Below are 18,416 nucleotides of genomic sequence, written 5' to 3' on the forward strand. Positions count from 1 at the left end.
ATGTACGTTTCCAAGAGGGTACTTGGACTAGATAGGTTCCCTAGCGGGCACTTGGTCTATCTAGGTTAACTAGCGAGCACTTGGACTATCTAAGTTAACTAGCGGGCATATGTACTATTAGGGCCCCTAGCGGGCATTTGGACTATATTGGTTACCCAGCGGGCACTTGGACTATGTAGGTTAACGAACGGGCACTTGGACTATGTAGGTAAACTAGTGGTCACTTGAAATGTCTAGATTACCTAGCGGGCACTTGGACTATGTAGGTTAACTAGCGGGCACTTGGACTATGTAGGTTAACCATCGGGCGCTTGGACTATGTAGGTTACCTAGTGGGCACTTGGACGATCTAGGTTAACTAGCGGGTACTTGGACTATGTAGGTTAACTAGCGGGCCATTGGACTATGTAGATTAACTAGCGGCACTTGGACTATCTACGTTAACTAGCGGGCCCTTGCACTATGTAGGTTAACTAGCGGGCCCATGGATTATGTAGGTTTACTAGCAGGCACTTGGACTATCTAGGTTATCTAGCGGGCACTTGGACTATCTAGGTTAACTAGCGGGCATTTGGAATATTTAGGTTACCTAGCGGCAACTTAGACTCTGTACGTTACCTAGCGGGCACTTGGACTATCTAGGTTACCTAGCTGGCACTTGAACTATCTAAGTTACCTAGCGGGTACTTGGAGTATGTAGGTTACGTACCGCGCTGTTGGACTATCTAGGTTACCTAGCGGGCACTTGGACTATGTAGGTTAACGAACGGGCACTTGGACTATGTAGGTAAACTAGTGGTCACTTGAAATGTCTAGATTACCTAGCGGGCACTTGGACTATGTAGGTTAACTAGCGGGCACTTGGACTATCTAGGTTACCTAGGGAGCTTTTGGACGATGTAGGTTAACTAGCGGGCCCTTGGACTATGTAGGTTAACTAGCGGGCGCTTGGACTATGTAGGTTACCTAGTGGGCACTTGGACGATCTAGGTTAACTAGCGGGTACTTGAACTATGTAGGTTAACTAGCGGGCCCTTGGACTATGTAGATTAACTAGCGGCACTTGGACTATCTACGTTAACTAGCGGGCCCTTGCACTATGTAGGTTAACTAGCGGGCCCATGGATTATGTAGGTTTACTAGCAGGCACTGGGACTATCTAGGTTATCTAGCGGGCACTTGGAATATCTAGGTTAACTAGCGGGTATTTGGAATATTTAGGTTATCTAGCGGGAACTTAGACTCTGTACGTTACCTAGCGGGCACTTGGACTATCTAGGTTACCTAGCTGGCACTTGAACTATCTACGTTACCTAGCGGGTACTTGGAGTATGTAGGTTACGTACCGGGCTGTTGGACTATCTAGGTTACCTAGCGGGAACTTGGACTATCTAGGTTAACTAACGGGCACTTGGACTGTGTAGATTCCCTAGCGGGCCCTTGGACTATGTAAGTTCCCTAGCGGGCACTTGGACTATGTGGGTTTCCTGGCGGGCATTTGGACTATCTAGGTTACCTAACGGGCACGTGGACTATGTAAGCTCCCTAGCGGGCACTTGGATTATGTAGGTTCCCTATCGGGCACTTGGACTATGTAGATTAACGAGAGGGCATTTGGCCTATGTAGGTTACCTAGCAGGCACTTGGACTATGTAGGTTCCCTATCGGGCACTTGGAGAATGTAGGTTAACTAGGGGGCACTACTACTATGTAGGTGACCTAGCGGGCCCTTGGACTATCTAGGTTACCTAAGGGGAACCTGGACTATGTAGGGTAACTAGTGGGCACTTGGACTATCTACGTTACCTAGCGGGCACTTGGACTATGTACGTTTCCAAGAGGGTACTTGGACTAGATAGGTTCCCTAGCGGGCACTTGGTCTATCTAGGTTAACTAGCGAGCACTTGGACTATCTAGGTTAACTAGCGGGCATATGTACTATTAGGGCCCCTAGCGGGCATTTGGACTATATTGGTTACCTAGCGGGCACTTGGACTATGTAGGTTAACGAACGGGCACTTGGACTATGTAGGTAAACTAGTGGTCACTTGAAATGTCTAGATTACCTAGCGGGCACTTGGACTATGTAGGTTAACTAGCGGGCACTTGGACTATCTAGGTTACCTAGGGAGCTTTTGGACGATGTAGGTTAACTAGCGGGCCCTTGGACTATGTAGGTTAACCAGCGGGCGCTTGGACTATGTAGGTTACCTAGTGGGCACTTGGACGATCTAGGTTAACTAGCGGGTACTTGGACTATGTAGGTTAACTAGCGGGCCCTTGGACTATGTAGATTAACTAGCGGCACTTGGACTATCTACGTTAACTAGCGGGCCCTTGCAATATGTAAGTTAACTAGCGGGCCCATGGATTATGTAGGTTTACTAGCAGGCACTTGGACTATCTAGGTTATCTAGCGGGCACTTGGACTATCTAGGTTAACTAGCGGGCATTTGGAATATTTAGGTTACCTAGCGGGAACTTAGACTCTGTACGTTACCTAGCGGGCACTTGGACTATCTAGGTTACCTAGCTGGCACTTGAACTATCAAGGTTACCTGGCTGGCACTTGGACTATGTACGTTCCCTAGCGGGCACTTGGACTTTCTATGTTAACTAGAGGGCACTTGGAATATGTAGGTTAACTAGTGGACACTTGCACTATGTAGGTTACCTAGCAGTCACTTTGACTATCTAGCTTAACTAGAGGGCACTTGGACTATGTAGGTCAACTAGCGGGCCCTTGGACTCTCTAGGTTAACCAACGGGCACTTAGATTATGTAGGTTAACTAGAGGGCACTTGGAATATGTAGGTTAAGTAACGGACACTTTCACTATGAAGGTTAACTAGCGGGCCCATCGACTATGTAGGTTTACTAGCGGGCCCTTGGACTATCTAGGTTCCCTAAAGGCACTTGGACTATCTAGGTTACCGAACGGGCACTTGGACTATCTAGGTTACCTAGCGGGCACTTGGACTTCAAGGTTAACGAACGGGCACTTGGACTATGTATGTTGCATAGCGGGCAATTGGACTATCTAGGTTAGGTAACGGGCACTTGGACTATCTAGGTTTCTTAGCGGGCACTTGGACGAACTACGTTAACTAGAGGGCACTTGGACTATCTAGGTTAACTAGCGTGCACTTGGACTATATAGGTAAACTAGCGTGCACTTGGACTATCTAGGTAAACTAGCGTGCACTTGGACTATCTAGGTTTCTTAGCGGATAATTGGACTATGTAGGTTAACTAGTGGGCCATTGGGCTATGTAGATTAACTAGAGGCACTTGGACTATCTACGTTAACTAGCGGGCCCTTGGAATATGTAGATTCCCTAGCTGGCATTTGGACTATATAGATAACCTGGCGGGCACTTTGACTTTGTAGGTTACCTAGCGGCACATGGACTATCTAGGTTACCTAGCTGTCACTTGAACTATCTACGTTATAGCGGGTTTTTAGAGTATGTAGGTTACCTAGCGGGCTGTTGGACTATCTAGGTTACCAAGCGGGGTCTTGGACTATCTAGGTTAACTAACGGGCACTTGGACTGTGTAGATTCCCTAGCGGGCACTTGGACTTTCTATGTTAACTAGAGGGCACTTGGAATATGTAGGTTAACTAGTGGACACTTGCACTATGTAGGTTACCTAGCAGTCACTTGGACTATCTAGCTTAACTAGCGGGCACTTGGACTATGTAGGTCAACTAGCGGGCCCTTGGACTCTCTAGGTTAGCCAACGGGCACTTAGATTATGTAGGTTAACTAGAGGGCACTTGGAATATGTAGGTTAAGTAGCGGACACTTTCACTATGAAGGTTAACTAGCGGGCCCATCGACTATGTAGGTTTACTAGCGGGCCCTTGGACTATCTAGGTTCCCTAAAGGGCACTTGGACTATCTAGGTTACCGAACGGGCACTTGGACTATCTAGGTTACCTAGCGGGCACTTGGACTTCTAGGTTAACGAACGGGCACTTGGACTATGTATGTTGCATAGCGGGCAATTGGACTATCTAGGTTAGGTAACGGGCACTTGGACTATCTAGGTTTCTTAGCGGGCACTTGGACGAACTAGGTTAACTAGAGGGCACTTGGACTATCTAGGTTAACTAGCGTGCACTTGGACTATCTAGGTAAACTAGCGTGCACTTGGACTATCTAGGTAAACTAGCGTGCACTTGGACTATCTAGGTTTCTTAGCGGATAATTGGACTATGTAGGTTAACTAGTGGGCCATTGGGCTATGTAGATTAACTAGAGGCACTTGGACTATCTACGTTAACTAGCGGGCCCTTGGAATATGTAGATTCCCTAGCTGGCATTTGGACTATATAGATAACCTGGCGGGCACTTTGACTTTGTAGGTTACCTAGCGGCACATGGACTATCTAGGTTACCTAGCTGTCACTTGAACTATCTACGTTATAGCGGGTTTTTAGAGTATGTAGGTTACCTAGCGGGCTGTTGGACTATCTAGGTTACCAAGCGGGGACTTGGACTATCTAGGTTAACTAACGGGCACTTGGACTGTGTAGATTCCCTAGCGGGCACTTGGACTTTCTATGTTAACTAGAGGGCACTTGGAATATGTAGGTTAACTAGTGGACACTTGCACTATGTAGGTTACCTAGCAGTCACTTGGACTATCTAGCTTAACTAGCGGGCACTTGGACTATGTAGGTCAACTAGCGGGCCCTTGGACTCTCTAGGTTAGCCAACGGGCACTTAGATTATGTAGGTTAACTAGAGGGCACTTGGAATATGTAGGTTAAGTAGCGGACACTTTCACTATGAAGGTTAACTAGCGGGCCCATCGACTATGTAGGTTTACTAGCGGGCCCTTGGACTATCTAGGTTCCCTAAAGGGCACTTGGACTATCTAGGTTACCGAACGGGCACTTGGACTATCTAGGTTACCTAGCGGGCACTTGGACTTCTAGGTTAACGAACGGGCACTTGGACTATGTATGTTGCATAGCGGGCAATTGGACTATCTAGGTTAGGTAACGGGCACTTGGACTATCTAGGTTTCTTAGCGGGCACTTGGACGAACTAGGTTAACTAGAGGGCACTTGGACTATCTAGGTTAACTAGCGTGCACTTGGACTATCTAGGTAAACTAGCGTGCACTTGGACTATCTAGATTTCTTAGCGGATAATTGGACTATGTAGGTTAACTAGTGGGCCATTGGGCTGTGTAGATTAACTAGAGGCACTTGGACTATCTACGTTAACTAGCGGGCCCTTGGAATATGTAGATTCCCTAGCTGGCATTTGGACTATATAGATAACCTGGCGGGCACTTTGACTTTGTAGGTTACCTAGCGGCACATGGACTATCTAGGTTACCTAGGTGTCAATTGAACTATCTACGTTATAGCGGGTTTTTAGAGTATATAGGTTACCTAGCGGGCTGTTGGACTATCTAGGTTACCAAGCGGGGACTTGGACTATCTAGGTTAACTAACGGGCACTTGGACTGTGTAGATTCCCTAGCGGGCCCTTGGACTATGTAAGTTCCCTAGCGGGCACTTGGACTATGTGGGTTTCCTGGCGGGCATTTGGACAATCTAGGTTACCTAACGGGCACTTGCACTATGTACGTTCCCTAGCGGGCACTTGGATTATGTAGGTTCCCTATCGGGCACTTGGACTATGTATATTAACTAGAGGGCATTTGAACTATGTAGGTTACCTAGCGGGCACTTGGACTATGTAGGTTCCCTATCGGGCACTTGGAGAATGTAGGTTAACTAGGGGGCACTAGGACTATGTAGGTTACCTAGCGGGCCCTTGGACTATCTAGGTTACCTAGGGGGAACCTGTACTATTTGGTTAACTAGTGGGCACTTGGACTATCTATGTTACCTAGCAGGCACTTGGACTATGTACGTTCCCTAGCGGGCACTTGGACTATCTACGTTAACTAGCGGGCACTTGGACTATGTACGTTTCCTAGAGGGTACTTGGACTAGATAGGTTCCCTAGTGGGCACTTGGTCTATCTAGGTTAACTAGCGAGCACTTGGACTATCTAGGTTAACTAGCGGGCATATGGACTATTAGGGCCCCTAGCGCGCATTTGCACTATATAGATTACCCAGCGGGAACTTAGACTTTGTAGGTTACCTAGCGGGCACTTGGACTATCTAGGTTACCTAGCTGGCACTTGAACTATCTACGTTACCTAGCGGGTACTTGGAGTATGTAGGTTACCTACCGGGCCGTTGGACTATCTAGGTTACCTAGCGGGCAGTTGGACTATCTAGGTTAACTAACGGGCACTTGTACTATGTAGGTTCCCTAGCGGGCCCTTGGACTATGTAAGTTCCCTAGCGGGCACTTGGAATATGTGGGTTCCATAGCGGGCATTTGGACTATCTAGGTTACCTAACGGGCACTTGGTCTATGTAGGTTCCCTAGCGGGCTATTGGATTATGTAGGTTCCCTATCGGGCACTTGGACTATGTAGGTTAACTAGCGGGCATTTGGACTATGTAGGTTACCTAGCGGGCACTTGTTCTATGTAGGTTCCCCATCGGGCACTTGGAGAATGTAGGTTAACTAGGGGGCACTAGGACAATGTAGGTTACCTAGCGGGCCCATGGACTATCTAGGTTACCTAGGGGGAACCTGGACTATGTAGGTTAACTAGTGGGCACTTGAACAATCTAGGTTACCTAGCAGGCACTTGGAATATGTAGGTTAACTAGCGGGCACTTGGACTATCTAGGTTACCTAGCGGGCACTTGGACTATGTACGTTCCCTAGCGGGCACTTGGACTATCTACGTTACCTAGCGGGCACTTGGACTATGTACGTTTCCTAGCGGGTACTTGGACTAGATAGGTTCCCTAGCGGGCACTTGGTCTATCTAGGTTAACTAGTGGGCACTTGGACTATCTAGGTTAACTTGCGGGCATTTGGAATATTAGGGCCCCTAGCGGGCATTTGGACTATATTGGTTACCTAGCGGGCACTTGGACTATGTAGGTTAACTAACGGGCACCTGGACTATGTAGGTAACCTAGTGGTCACTTGAAATGTCTAGGTTACCTAGCGGGCACTTAGACTATGTAGGTTAACTAGCGGGCATTTGGACTATCTAGGTTAACTCGCGGGCCCTTGGACGATGTATGTTAACTAGCGGGCCCTTGCACTATGTAGGTTAACTAGCGGGCCCATGGATTATGTAGGTTTTCTAGCAGGCACTTGGACTATCTAGGTTAACTAGTGGGCACTTGGACTATGTAGTTTCCCTAGCGGGCATTTGGACTATTTAGGTTACCTAGCGGGCACTTGGACTATGTGGGTTAACTAGCGGGTACTTGGACTATCTAGGTTACCTAGCAGGCAATTTGACTATCTAGGTTAACTAATGGGCACTTGGACTATGTAGGTTGCCTAGCGGGCACTTGGATTAAGTAGGTTCCCTATCGGGCACTTGGATTATGTAGGTTAACTAGCGGGCACTTGGATTATCTAGGTTAACGAACGGGCACTAGGACTATGTAGGTTACCTAGCCGCCACTGGGACTATCTAGGTTAGCTAACAGGCACTTGGACTATCTAGGTTCCCTAGCGGGCACTTGTACTATCTAGGTTACCTAGCTGGCATGGACTATGTAGGTCAACTAGCGGGCCCTTGGACTCTCTAGGTTAGCCAACGGGCACTTAGATTATGTAGGTTAACTAGAGGGCACTTCGAATATGTAGGTTAAGTAGCGGACACTTGCACTATGAAGGTTAACTAGCGGGCCCATGGACTATGTAGGTTTACTAGCGGGCCCTTGGACTATCTAGGTTCCCTAAAGGGCACTTGGACTATCTAGGTTACCGAACGGGCACTTGGACTATCTAGGTTACCTAGCGGCCACTTGGACTTCTAGGTTAACGAACGGGCACTTGGACTATGTATGTTGCATAGCGGGCAATTGGACTATCTAGGTTAGGTAACGGGCACTTGGACTATCTAGGTTTCTTAGCGGGCACTTGGACGAACTAGGTTAACTAGAGGGCACTTGGACTATCTACGTTACCTAGCGGGTACTTGGAGTATGTAGGTTACGTACCGGGCTGTTGGACTATCTAGGTTACCTAGCGGGAACTTGGACTATCTAGGTTAACTAACGGGCACTTGGACTGTGTAGATTCCCTAGCGGGCCCTTGGACTATGTAAGTTCCCTAGCGGGCACTTGGACTATGTGGGTTTCCTGGCGGGCATTTGGACTATCTAGGCTACCTAACGGGCACTTGGACTATGTACGTTCCCTAGCGGGCACTTGGATTATGTAGGTTCCCTATCGGGCACTTGGACTATGTATATTAACTAGAGGGCATTTGAACTATGTAGGTTACCTAGCGGGCACTTGGACTATGTAGGTTCCCTATCGGGCACTTGGAGAATGTAGGTTAACTAGGGGGCACTAGGACTATGTAGGTTACCTAGCGGGCCCTTGGACTATCTAGGTTACCTAGGGGGAACCTGTACTATTTGGTTAACTAGTGGGCACTTGGACTATCTATGTTACCTAGCAGGCACTTGGACTATGTACGTTCCCTAGCGGGCACTTGGACTATCTACGTTACCTAGCGGGCACTTGGACTATGTACGTTTCCTAGAGGGTACTTGGACAGATAGGTTCCCTAGTGGGCACTTGGTCTATCTAGGTTAACTAGCGGGCATATGGACTATTAGGGCCCCTAGCGCGCATTTGGACTATATAGATTACCTAGCGGGAACTTAGACTTTGTAGGTTACCTAGCGGGCACTTGGACTATCTAGGTTACCTAGCTGTCACTTGAACTATCTACGTTACCTAGCGGGTACTTGGAGTATGTAGGTTACCTACCGGGCTGTTGGACTATCTAGGTTACCTAGCGGGCACTTGGACTATCTAGGTTAACTAACGGGCACTTGTACTATGTAGGTTCCCTAGCGGGCCCTTGGACTATGTAAGTTCCCTAGCGGGCACTTGGAATATGTGGGTTCCATAGCGGGCATTTGGACTATCTAGGTTACCTAACGGGCACTTGGTCTATGTAGGTTCCCTAGCGGGCTATTGGATTATGTAGGTTCCCTATCAGGCACTTGGACTATGTAGGTTAACTAGCGGGCATTTGGACTATGTAGGTTACCTAGCGGGCACTTGTTCTATGTAGGTTCCCCATCGGGCACTTGGAGAATGTAGGTTAACTAGGGGGCACTAGGACAATGTAGGTTACCTAGCGGGCCCATGGACTATCTAGGTTACCTAGGGGGAACCTGGACTATGTAGGTTAACTAGTGGGCACTTGGACAATCTAGGTTACCTAGCAGGCACTTGGAATATGTAGGTTAACTAGCGGGCACTTGGACTATGTACGTTCCCTAGCGGGCACTTGGACTATGTACGTTCCCTAGCGGGCACTTGGACTATCTACGTTACCTAGCGGGCACTTTGACTAAGTACGTTTCCTAGCGGGTACTTGGACTAGATAGGTTCCCTAGCGGGCACTTGGTCTATCTAGGTTAACTAGCGGGCACTTGGACTATCTAGGTTAACTAGCGGGCATTTGGAATATTAGGGCCCCTAGCGGGCATTTGGACTATATTGGTTACCTAGCGGGCACTTGGACTATGTAGGTTAACTAACGGGCACTTGGACTATGTAGGTAACCTAGTGGTCACTTGAAATGTCTAGGTTACCTAGCGGGCACTTAGACTATGTAGGTTAACTAGCGGGCATTTGGACTATCTAGGTTAACTCGCGGGCCCTTGGACGATGTATGTTAACTAGCGGGCCCTTGCACTATGTAGGTTAACTAGCGGGCCCATGGATTATGTAGGTTTACTAGCAGGCACTTGGACTATCTAGGTTAACTAGTGTGCACTTGGACTATGTAGTTTCCCTAGGGGGCATTTGGACTATTTAGGTTACCTAGCGGGCACTTGGACTATGTGGGTTAACTAGCGGGTACTTGGACTATCTAGGTTACCTAGCAGGCAATTTGACTATCTAGGTTAACTAACGGGCACTTGGACTATGTAGGTTGCCTAGCGGGCACTTGGATTATGTAGGTTCCCTATTGGGCACTTGGATTATGTAGGTTAACTAGCGGGCACTTGGATTATCTAGGTTAACGAACGGGCACTAGGACTATGTAGGTTACCTAGCCTCCACTGGGACTATCTAGGTTAGCTAACAGGCACGTGGACTATCTAGGTTCCCTAGCGGGCACTTGTACTATCTAGGTTACCTAGCTGGCATGGACTATGTAGGTCAACTAGCGGGCCCTTGGACTATCTATGTTAGCCAACGGGCACTTAGATTATGTAGGTTAACTAGCGGGCATTTGGACTATGTAGGTTACCTAGCGGGCACTTGTTCTATGTAGGTTCCCCATCGGGCACTTGGAGAATGTAGGTTAACTAGGGGGCACTAGGACAATGTAGGTTACCTAGCGGGCCCATGGACTATCTAGGTTACCTAGGGGGAACCTGGACTATGTAGGTTAACTAGTGGGCACTTGGACAATCTAGGTTACCTAGCAGGCACTTGGAATATGTAGGTTAACTAGCGGGCACTTGGACTATCTAGGTTACCTAGCGGGCACTTGGACTATGTACGTTCCCTAGCGGGCACTTGGACTATCTACGTTACCTAGCGGGCACTTGGATTATGTACGTTTCCTAGCGGGTACTTGGACTAGATAGGTTCCCTAGCGGGCACTTGGACTATCTAGGTTAACTAGCGGGCATTTGGAATATTAGGGCCCCTAGCGGGCATTTGGACTATATTGGTTACCTAGCGGGCACTTGGACTATGTAGGTTAACTAACGGGCACTTGGACTATGTAGGTAACCTAGTGGTCACTTGAAATGTCTAGGTTACCTAGCGGGCACTTAGACTATGTAGGTTAACTAGCGGGCACTTGGACTATCTAGGTTAACTCGCGGGCCCTTGGACGATGTATGTTAACTAGCGGGCCCTTGCACTATGTAGGTTAACTAGCGGGCCCATGGATTATGTAGGTTTACTAGCAGGCACTTGGACTATCTAGGTTAACTAGTGGGCACTTGGACTATGTAGTTTCCCTAGCGGGCATTTGGACTATTTAGGTTACCTAGCGGGCACTTGGACTATGTGGGTTAACTAGCGGGCACTTGGACTATCTAGGTTACCTAGCAGGCAATTTGACTATCTAGGTTAACTAACGGGCACTTGGACTATGTAGGTTGCCTAGCTGGCATGGACTATGTAGGTCAACTAGCGGGCCCTTGGACTATGTTAGCCAACGGGCACTTAGATTATGTAGGTTAACTAGCGGAAACTTGGAATATGTAGGTTAAGTAGCGGACACTTGCACTATGAAGGTTAACTAGCGGGCCCATGGAGTATGTAGGTTTACTAGCGGGCCCTTGGACTATCTAGGTTTGCCAACGGGCACTTAGATTATGTAGGTTAACTAGAGGGCACTTGGAATATGTAGGTTAAGTAGCGGACACTTGCACTATGAAGGTAAACTAGCGGGCCCATGGACTATGTAGGTTTACTAGCGGGCCCTTGGACTATCTAGGTTCCCTAAAGGGCACTTGGACTATCTAGGTTACCGAACGGGCACTTGGACTATCTGGGTTACCTAGCGGGCACTTGGACTTCTAGGTTAACGAACGGGCACTTGGACTATGTATGTTGCATAGCGGGCAATTGGACTATCTAGGTTAGGTAACGGGCACTTGGACTATCTAGGTTTCTTAGCGGGCACTTGGACGAACTAGGTTAACTAGAGGGCACTTGGACTATCTACGTTACCTAGCGGGTACTTGCAGTATGTAGGTTACGTACCGGGCTGTTGGACTATCTAGGTTACCTAGCGGGAACTTGGACTATCTAGGTTAACTAACGGGCACTTGGACTGTGTAGATTCCCTAGCGGGCCCTTGGACTATGTAAGTTCCCTAGCGGGCACTTGGACTATGTGGGTTTCCTGGCGGGCATTTGGACTATCTAGGTTACCTAACGGGCACGTGGACTATGTAAGTTCCCTAGCGGGCACTTGGATTATGTAGGTTCCCTATCGGGCACTTGGACTATGTAGATTAACTAGAGGGCATTTGGTCTATGTAGGTTACCTAGCGGGCACTTGGACTATGTAGGTTCCCTATCGGGCACTTGGAGAATGTAGGTTAACTAGGGGGCACTAGGACTATGTAGGTTATCTAGCGGGCCCTTGGACTATCTAGGTTACCTAGGGGGAACCTGTACTATTTGGTTAACTAGTGGGCACTTGGACTATCTACGTTACCTAGCGGGCACTTGGACTATGTACGTTTCCAAGAGGGTACTTGGACTAGATAGGGTCCCTAGCGGGCACTTGGTCTATCTAGGTTAACTAGCGAGCACTTGGACTATCTAGGTTAACTAGCGGGCATATGTACTATTAGGGCCCCTAGCGGGCATTTGGACTATGTTGGTTACCCAGCGGGCACTTGGACTATGTAGGTTAACGAACGGGCACTTGGACTATGTAGGTAAACTAGTGGTCACTTGAAATGTCTAGATTACCTAGCGGGCACTAGGACTATGTAGGTAAACTAGCGGGCGCTTGGACTATGTAGGTTACTAGTGGGCACTTGGACGATCTAGGTTAACTAGCGGGTACTTGGACTATGTAGGTTAACTAGCGGGCCCTTGGATTATGAAGATTAACTAGCGGCACTTGGACTATCTACGTTAACTAGCGGGCCCTTGCACTATGTAGGTTAACTAGCGGGCCCATGGATTATGTAGGTTTACTAGCAGGCACTTGGACTATCTAGGTTATCTAGCGGGCACTTGGACTATCTAGGTTAACTAGCGGGCATTTGGAATATTTAGGTTACCTAGCGGGAACTTAGACTCTGTACGTTACCTAGCGGGCACTTGGACTATCTAGGTTACCTAGCTGGCACTTGAACTATCTACGTTACCTAGCGGGTACTTGGAGTATGTAGGTTACGTACCGCGCTGTTGGACTATCTAGGTTACCTAGCGGGCACTTGGACTATGTAGGTTAACGAACGGGCACTTGGACTATGTAGGTAAACTAGTGGTCACTTGAAATGTCTAGATTACCTAGCGGGCACTTGGACTATGTAGGTTAACTAGCGGGCACTTGGACTATCTAGGTTACCTAGGGAGCTTTTGGACGATGTAGGTTAACTAGCGGGCCCTTGGACTATGTAGGTTAACTAGCGGGCGCTTGGACTATGTAGGTTACCTAGTGGGCACTTGGACGATCTAGGTTAACTAGCGGGTACTTGGACTATGTAGGTTAACTAGCGGGCCCTTGGACTATGTAGATTAACTAGCGGCACTTGGACTATCTACGTTAACTAGCGGGCCCTTGCACTATGTAGCTTAACTAGCGGGCCCATGGATTATGTAGGTTTACTAGCAGGCACTTGGACTATCTAGGTTATCTAGCGGGCACTTGGACAATCTAGGTTAACTAGCGGGCATTTGGAATATTTAGGTTACCTAGCGGGAACTTAGACTCTGTACGTTACCTAGCGGGCACTTGGACTATCTAGGTTACCTAGCTGGCACTTGAACTATCTACGTTACCTAGCGGGTACTTGGAGTATGTAGGTTACCTACCGGGCTGTTGGACTATCTAGGTTACCTAGCGGGAACTTGGACTATCTAGGTTAACTAACGGGCACTTGGACTGTGTAGATTCCCTAGCGGGCCCTTGGACTATGTAAGTTCCCTAGCGGGCACTTGGACTATGTGGGTTTCCTGGCGGGCATTTGGACTATCTAGGTTACCTAACGGGCACGTGGACTATGTAAGTTCCCTAGCGGGCACTTGGATTATGTAGGTTCCCTATCGGGCACTTGGACTATGTAGATTAATGAGAGGGCATTTGGCCTATGTAGGTTACCTAGCGGGCACATGGACTATGTAGGTTCCCTATCGGGCACTTGGAGAATGTAGGTTAACTAGGGGGCACTAGGACTATGTAGTTGATCTAGCGGGCCCTTGGACTATATAGGTTACCTAAGGGGAACCTGGACTATGTAGGGTAACTAGTGGGCACTTGGACTATCTACGTTACCTAGCGGGCACTTGGACTATGTACGTTTCCAAGAGGGTACTTGGACTAGATAGGTTCCATAGCGGGCACTTGGTCTATCTAGGTTAACTAGCGAGCACTTGGACTATCTAGGTTAACTAGCGGGCATATGTACTATTAGGGCCCCTAGCGGGCATTTGGACTATATTGGTTACCTAGCGGGCACTTGGACTATGTAGGTTAACGAACGGGCACTTGGACTATGTAGGTAAACTAGTGGTCACTTGAAATGTCTAGATTACCTAGCGGGCACTTGGACTATGTAGGTTAACTAGCGGGCACTTGGACTATCTAGGTTACCTAGGGAGCTTTTGGACGATGTAGGTTAACTAGCGGGCCCTTGGACTATGTAGGTTAACTAGCGGGCGCTTGGACTATGTAGGTTACCTAGTGGGCACTTGGACGATCTAGGTTAACTAGCGGGTACTTCGACTATGTAGGTTAACTAGCGGGCCCTTGGACTATGTAGATTAACTAGCGGCACTTGGACTATCTACGTTAACTAGCGGGCCCTTGCACTATGTAGGTTAACTAGCGGGCCCATGGATTATGTAGGTTTACTAGCAGGCACTTGGACTATCTAGGTTAACTAGCGGGCATTTGGAATATTTAGGTTACCTAGCGGGAACTTAGACTCTGTACGTTACCTAGCGGGCACTTGGACTATCTAGGTTACCTAGCTGGCACTTGAACTATCTACGTTACCTAGCGGGTACTTGGAGTATGTAGGTTACGTACCGGGCTGTTGGACTATCTAGGTTACCTAGCGGGCACTTGGACTATCTAGGTTAAATAACGGGCATTTGGACTATGTAGGTTCCCTAGCGGGCACTTGGATTATGTAGGTTCCCTACCGGGCACATGGACTCTGTACGTTTCCTAGCGGGTACTTGGACTAGATAGGTTAACTAGCGAGTACTTGGACTATCTAGGTTACCTAGCTGTCACTTGAACTATCTACGTTATAGCGGTTTTTAGAGTATGTAGGTTACCTTGCGGGCTGTTGGACTATCTAGGTTACCAAGCGGGGACTTGGACTATCTAGGTTAACTAACGGGCACTTGGACTGTGTAGATTCCCTAGTGGGCCCTTGGACTATGTAAGTTCCCTAGCGGGCACTTGGACTATGTGGGTTTCCTGGCGTGCATTTGGACTATCTAGGTTACCTAACGGGCAATTGGACTATGTACGTTCCCTAGCGGGCACTTGGATTATGTAGGTTCCCTATCGGGCACTTGGACTATGTATATTAACTAGAGGGCATTTGAACTATGTAGGTTACCTAGCGGGCACTTGGACTATGTAGGTTCCTTATCGGGCACTTGGAGAATGTAGGTTAACTAGGGGGCACTAGTACTATGTAGGTTACCTAGCGGGCCCTTGGACTATCTAGGTTACCTAGGGGGAACCTGTACTATTTGGTTAACTAGTGGACACTTGGGCTATCTATGTTACCTAGCAGGCACTTGGACTATATACGCTCCCTAGCGGGCACTTGGACTATCTACGTTACCTAGCGGGCACTTGGACTATGTACGTTTCCTAGAGTGTACTTGGTCTAGATAGGTTCCCTAGTGGGCACTTGGTCTATCTAGGTTAACTAGCGAGCACTTGGACTATCTAGGTTAACTAGCGGGCATATGGACTATTAGGGCCCCTAGCGCGCATTTGGACTATATAGATTACCTAGCGGGAACTTAGACTTTGTAGGTTACCTAGTGGGCACTTGGACTATCTGCTGGCACTTGAACTATCTACGTTACCTAGCGGGTTCTTGGAGTATGTAGGTTACCTACCGGGCTGTTGGACTATCTAGGTTACCTAGCGGGCACTTGGACTATCTAGGTTAACTAACGGGCACTTGGACTATGTAGGTTCCCTAGCGGGCCCTTGGACTATGTAAGTTCCCTAGCGGGCACTTGGAATATGTGGGTTCCATAGCGGGCATTTGACTATCTAGGTTACCTAACGGGCACTTGGTCTATGTAGGTTCCCTAGCGGGCAATTGGATTATGTAGGTTCCCTATCGGGCACTTGGACTATGTAGGTTAACTAGCGGGCATTTGGACTATGTAGGTTACCTAGCGGGCACTTGTTCTATGTAGGTTCCCCATCGGGCACTTGGAGAATGTAGGTTAACTAAGGGGCACTAGGACAATGTAGGTTACCTAGCGGGCCCATGGAATATCTAGGTTACCTAGGGGGAACCTGGACTATGTAGGTTAACTAGTGGGCACTTGGACAATCTAGGTTACCTAGCAGGCACTTGGAATATGTAGGTTAACTAGCGGGCACTTGGACTATCTAGGTTACCTAGCAGGCACTTGGAATATGTAGGTTAACTAGCGAGCACTTGGACTATCTAGGTTAACTGGCGGGCATTTGGAATATTAGGGCCCCTATCGGGCATTTGGACTATATTGGTTACCTAGCTGGCACTTGGACTATGTAGGTTAACTAACGGGCACTTGGACTATGTAGGTAACCTAGTGGTCACTTGAAATGTCTAGGTTACCTAGCGGGCACTTAGACTATGTAGGTTAACTAGCGGGCACTTGGACTATCTAGGTTAACTCGCGGGCCCTTGGACGATGTATGTTAACTAGCGGGCCCTTGCACTATGTAGGTTAACTAGCGGGCCCATGGATTATGTAGGTTTACTAGCAGGCACTTGGACTATCTAGGTTAACTAGTGGGCACTTGGACTATGTAGTTTCCCTAGCGGGCATTTGGACTATTTAGGTTACCTAGCGGGCACTTGGACTATGTGGGTTACCTAGCAGGCACTTGGACTATCTAGGTTACCTAGCAGGCAATTTGACTATCTAGGTTAACTAACGGGCACTTGGACTATGTAGGTTGCCTAGCGGGCACTTGGATTATGTAGGTTCCCTATCGGGCACTTGGACTATGTAGGTTAACTAGCGGGCACTTGGATTATCTAGGTTAACGAACGGGCACTAGGACTATGTAGGTTACCTAGCCGCCACTGGGACTATCTAGGTTAGCTAACAGGCACTTGGACTATCTAGGTTCCCTAGCTGGCATGGACTATGTAGGTCAACTAGCGGGCCCTTGGACTATCTATGTTAGCCAACGGGCACTTAGATTATGTAGGTTAACTAGCGGGAAATTGGAATATGTAGGTTAAGTAGCGGACACTTGCACTATGAAGGTTAACTAGCGGGCCCATGGAGTATGTAGGTTTACTAGCGGGCCCTTGGACTATCTAGGTTTGTCAACGGGCACTTAGATTATGTAGGTTAACTAGAGGGCACTTGGAATATGTAGGTTAAGTAGCGGACACTTGCACTATGAAGGTAAACTAGCGGGCCCATGGACTATGTAGGTTTACTAGCGGGCCCTTGGACTATCTAGGTTCCCTAAAGGGCACTTGGACTATCTAGGTTACCGAACGGGCACTTGGACTATCTAGGTTACCTAGCGCGCACTTGGACTTCTAGGTTAACGAACGGGCACTTGGACTATGTATGTTGCATAGCGGGCAATTGGACTATCTAGGTTAGGTAACGGGCACTTGGACTATCTAGGTTTCTTAGCGGGCACTTGGACGAACTAGGTTAACTAGAGGGCACTTGGACTATCTACGTTACCTAGCGGGTACTTGGAGTATGTAGGTTACGTACCGGGCTGTTGGACTATCTAGGTTACCTAGCGGGAACTTGGACTATCTAGGTTAACTAACGGGCACTTGGACTGTGTAGATTCCCTAGCGGGCCCTTGGACTATGTAAGTACCCTAGCGGGCACTTGGAATATGTGGGTTCCATAGCGGGCATTTGGACTATCTAGGTTACCTAACGGGCACTTGGTCTATGTAGATTAACTAGAGGGCATTTGGCCTATGTAGGTTACCTAGCGGGCACTTGGACTATGTAGGTACCCTATCGGGCACTTGGAGAATGTAGGTTAACTAGGGGGCACTAGGACTATGTAGGTGACCTAGCGGGCCCTTGGAATATCTAGGTTACCTAAGGTGAACCTGGACTATGTAGGGTAACTAGTGGGCACTTGGACTATCTACGTTACCTAGAGGGCAATTGGTCTATCTAGGTTAACTAGCGAGCACTTGGACTATCTAGGTTAACTAGCGGGCATTTGGAATATTAGGGCCCCTAGCGGGCATTTGGACTATATTCGTTACCTAGCGGGCACTTGGACTATCTAGGTTAACTAACGGGCATTTGGATTATGTAGGTTACCTAGCGGGCACTTGTTCTATGTAGGTTCCCCATCGGGCACTTGGAGAATGTAGGTTAACTAGGGGGCACTAGGGCAATGTAGGTTACC

This window comes from Tenrec ecaudatus (assembly GCF_050624435.1).
Source record: "Tenrec ecaudatus isolate mTenEca1 chromosome 10 unlocalized genomic scaffold, mTenEca1.hap1 SUPER_10_unloc_1, whole genome shotgun sequence".
Classification (NCBI taxonomy): Eukaryota; Metazoa; Chordata; class Mammalia; order Afrosoricida; family Tenrecidae; genus Tenrec; species Tenrec ecaudatus.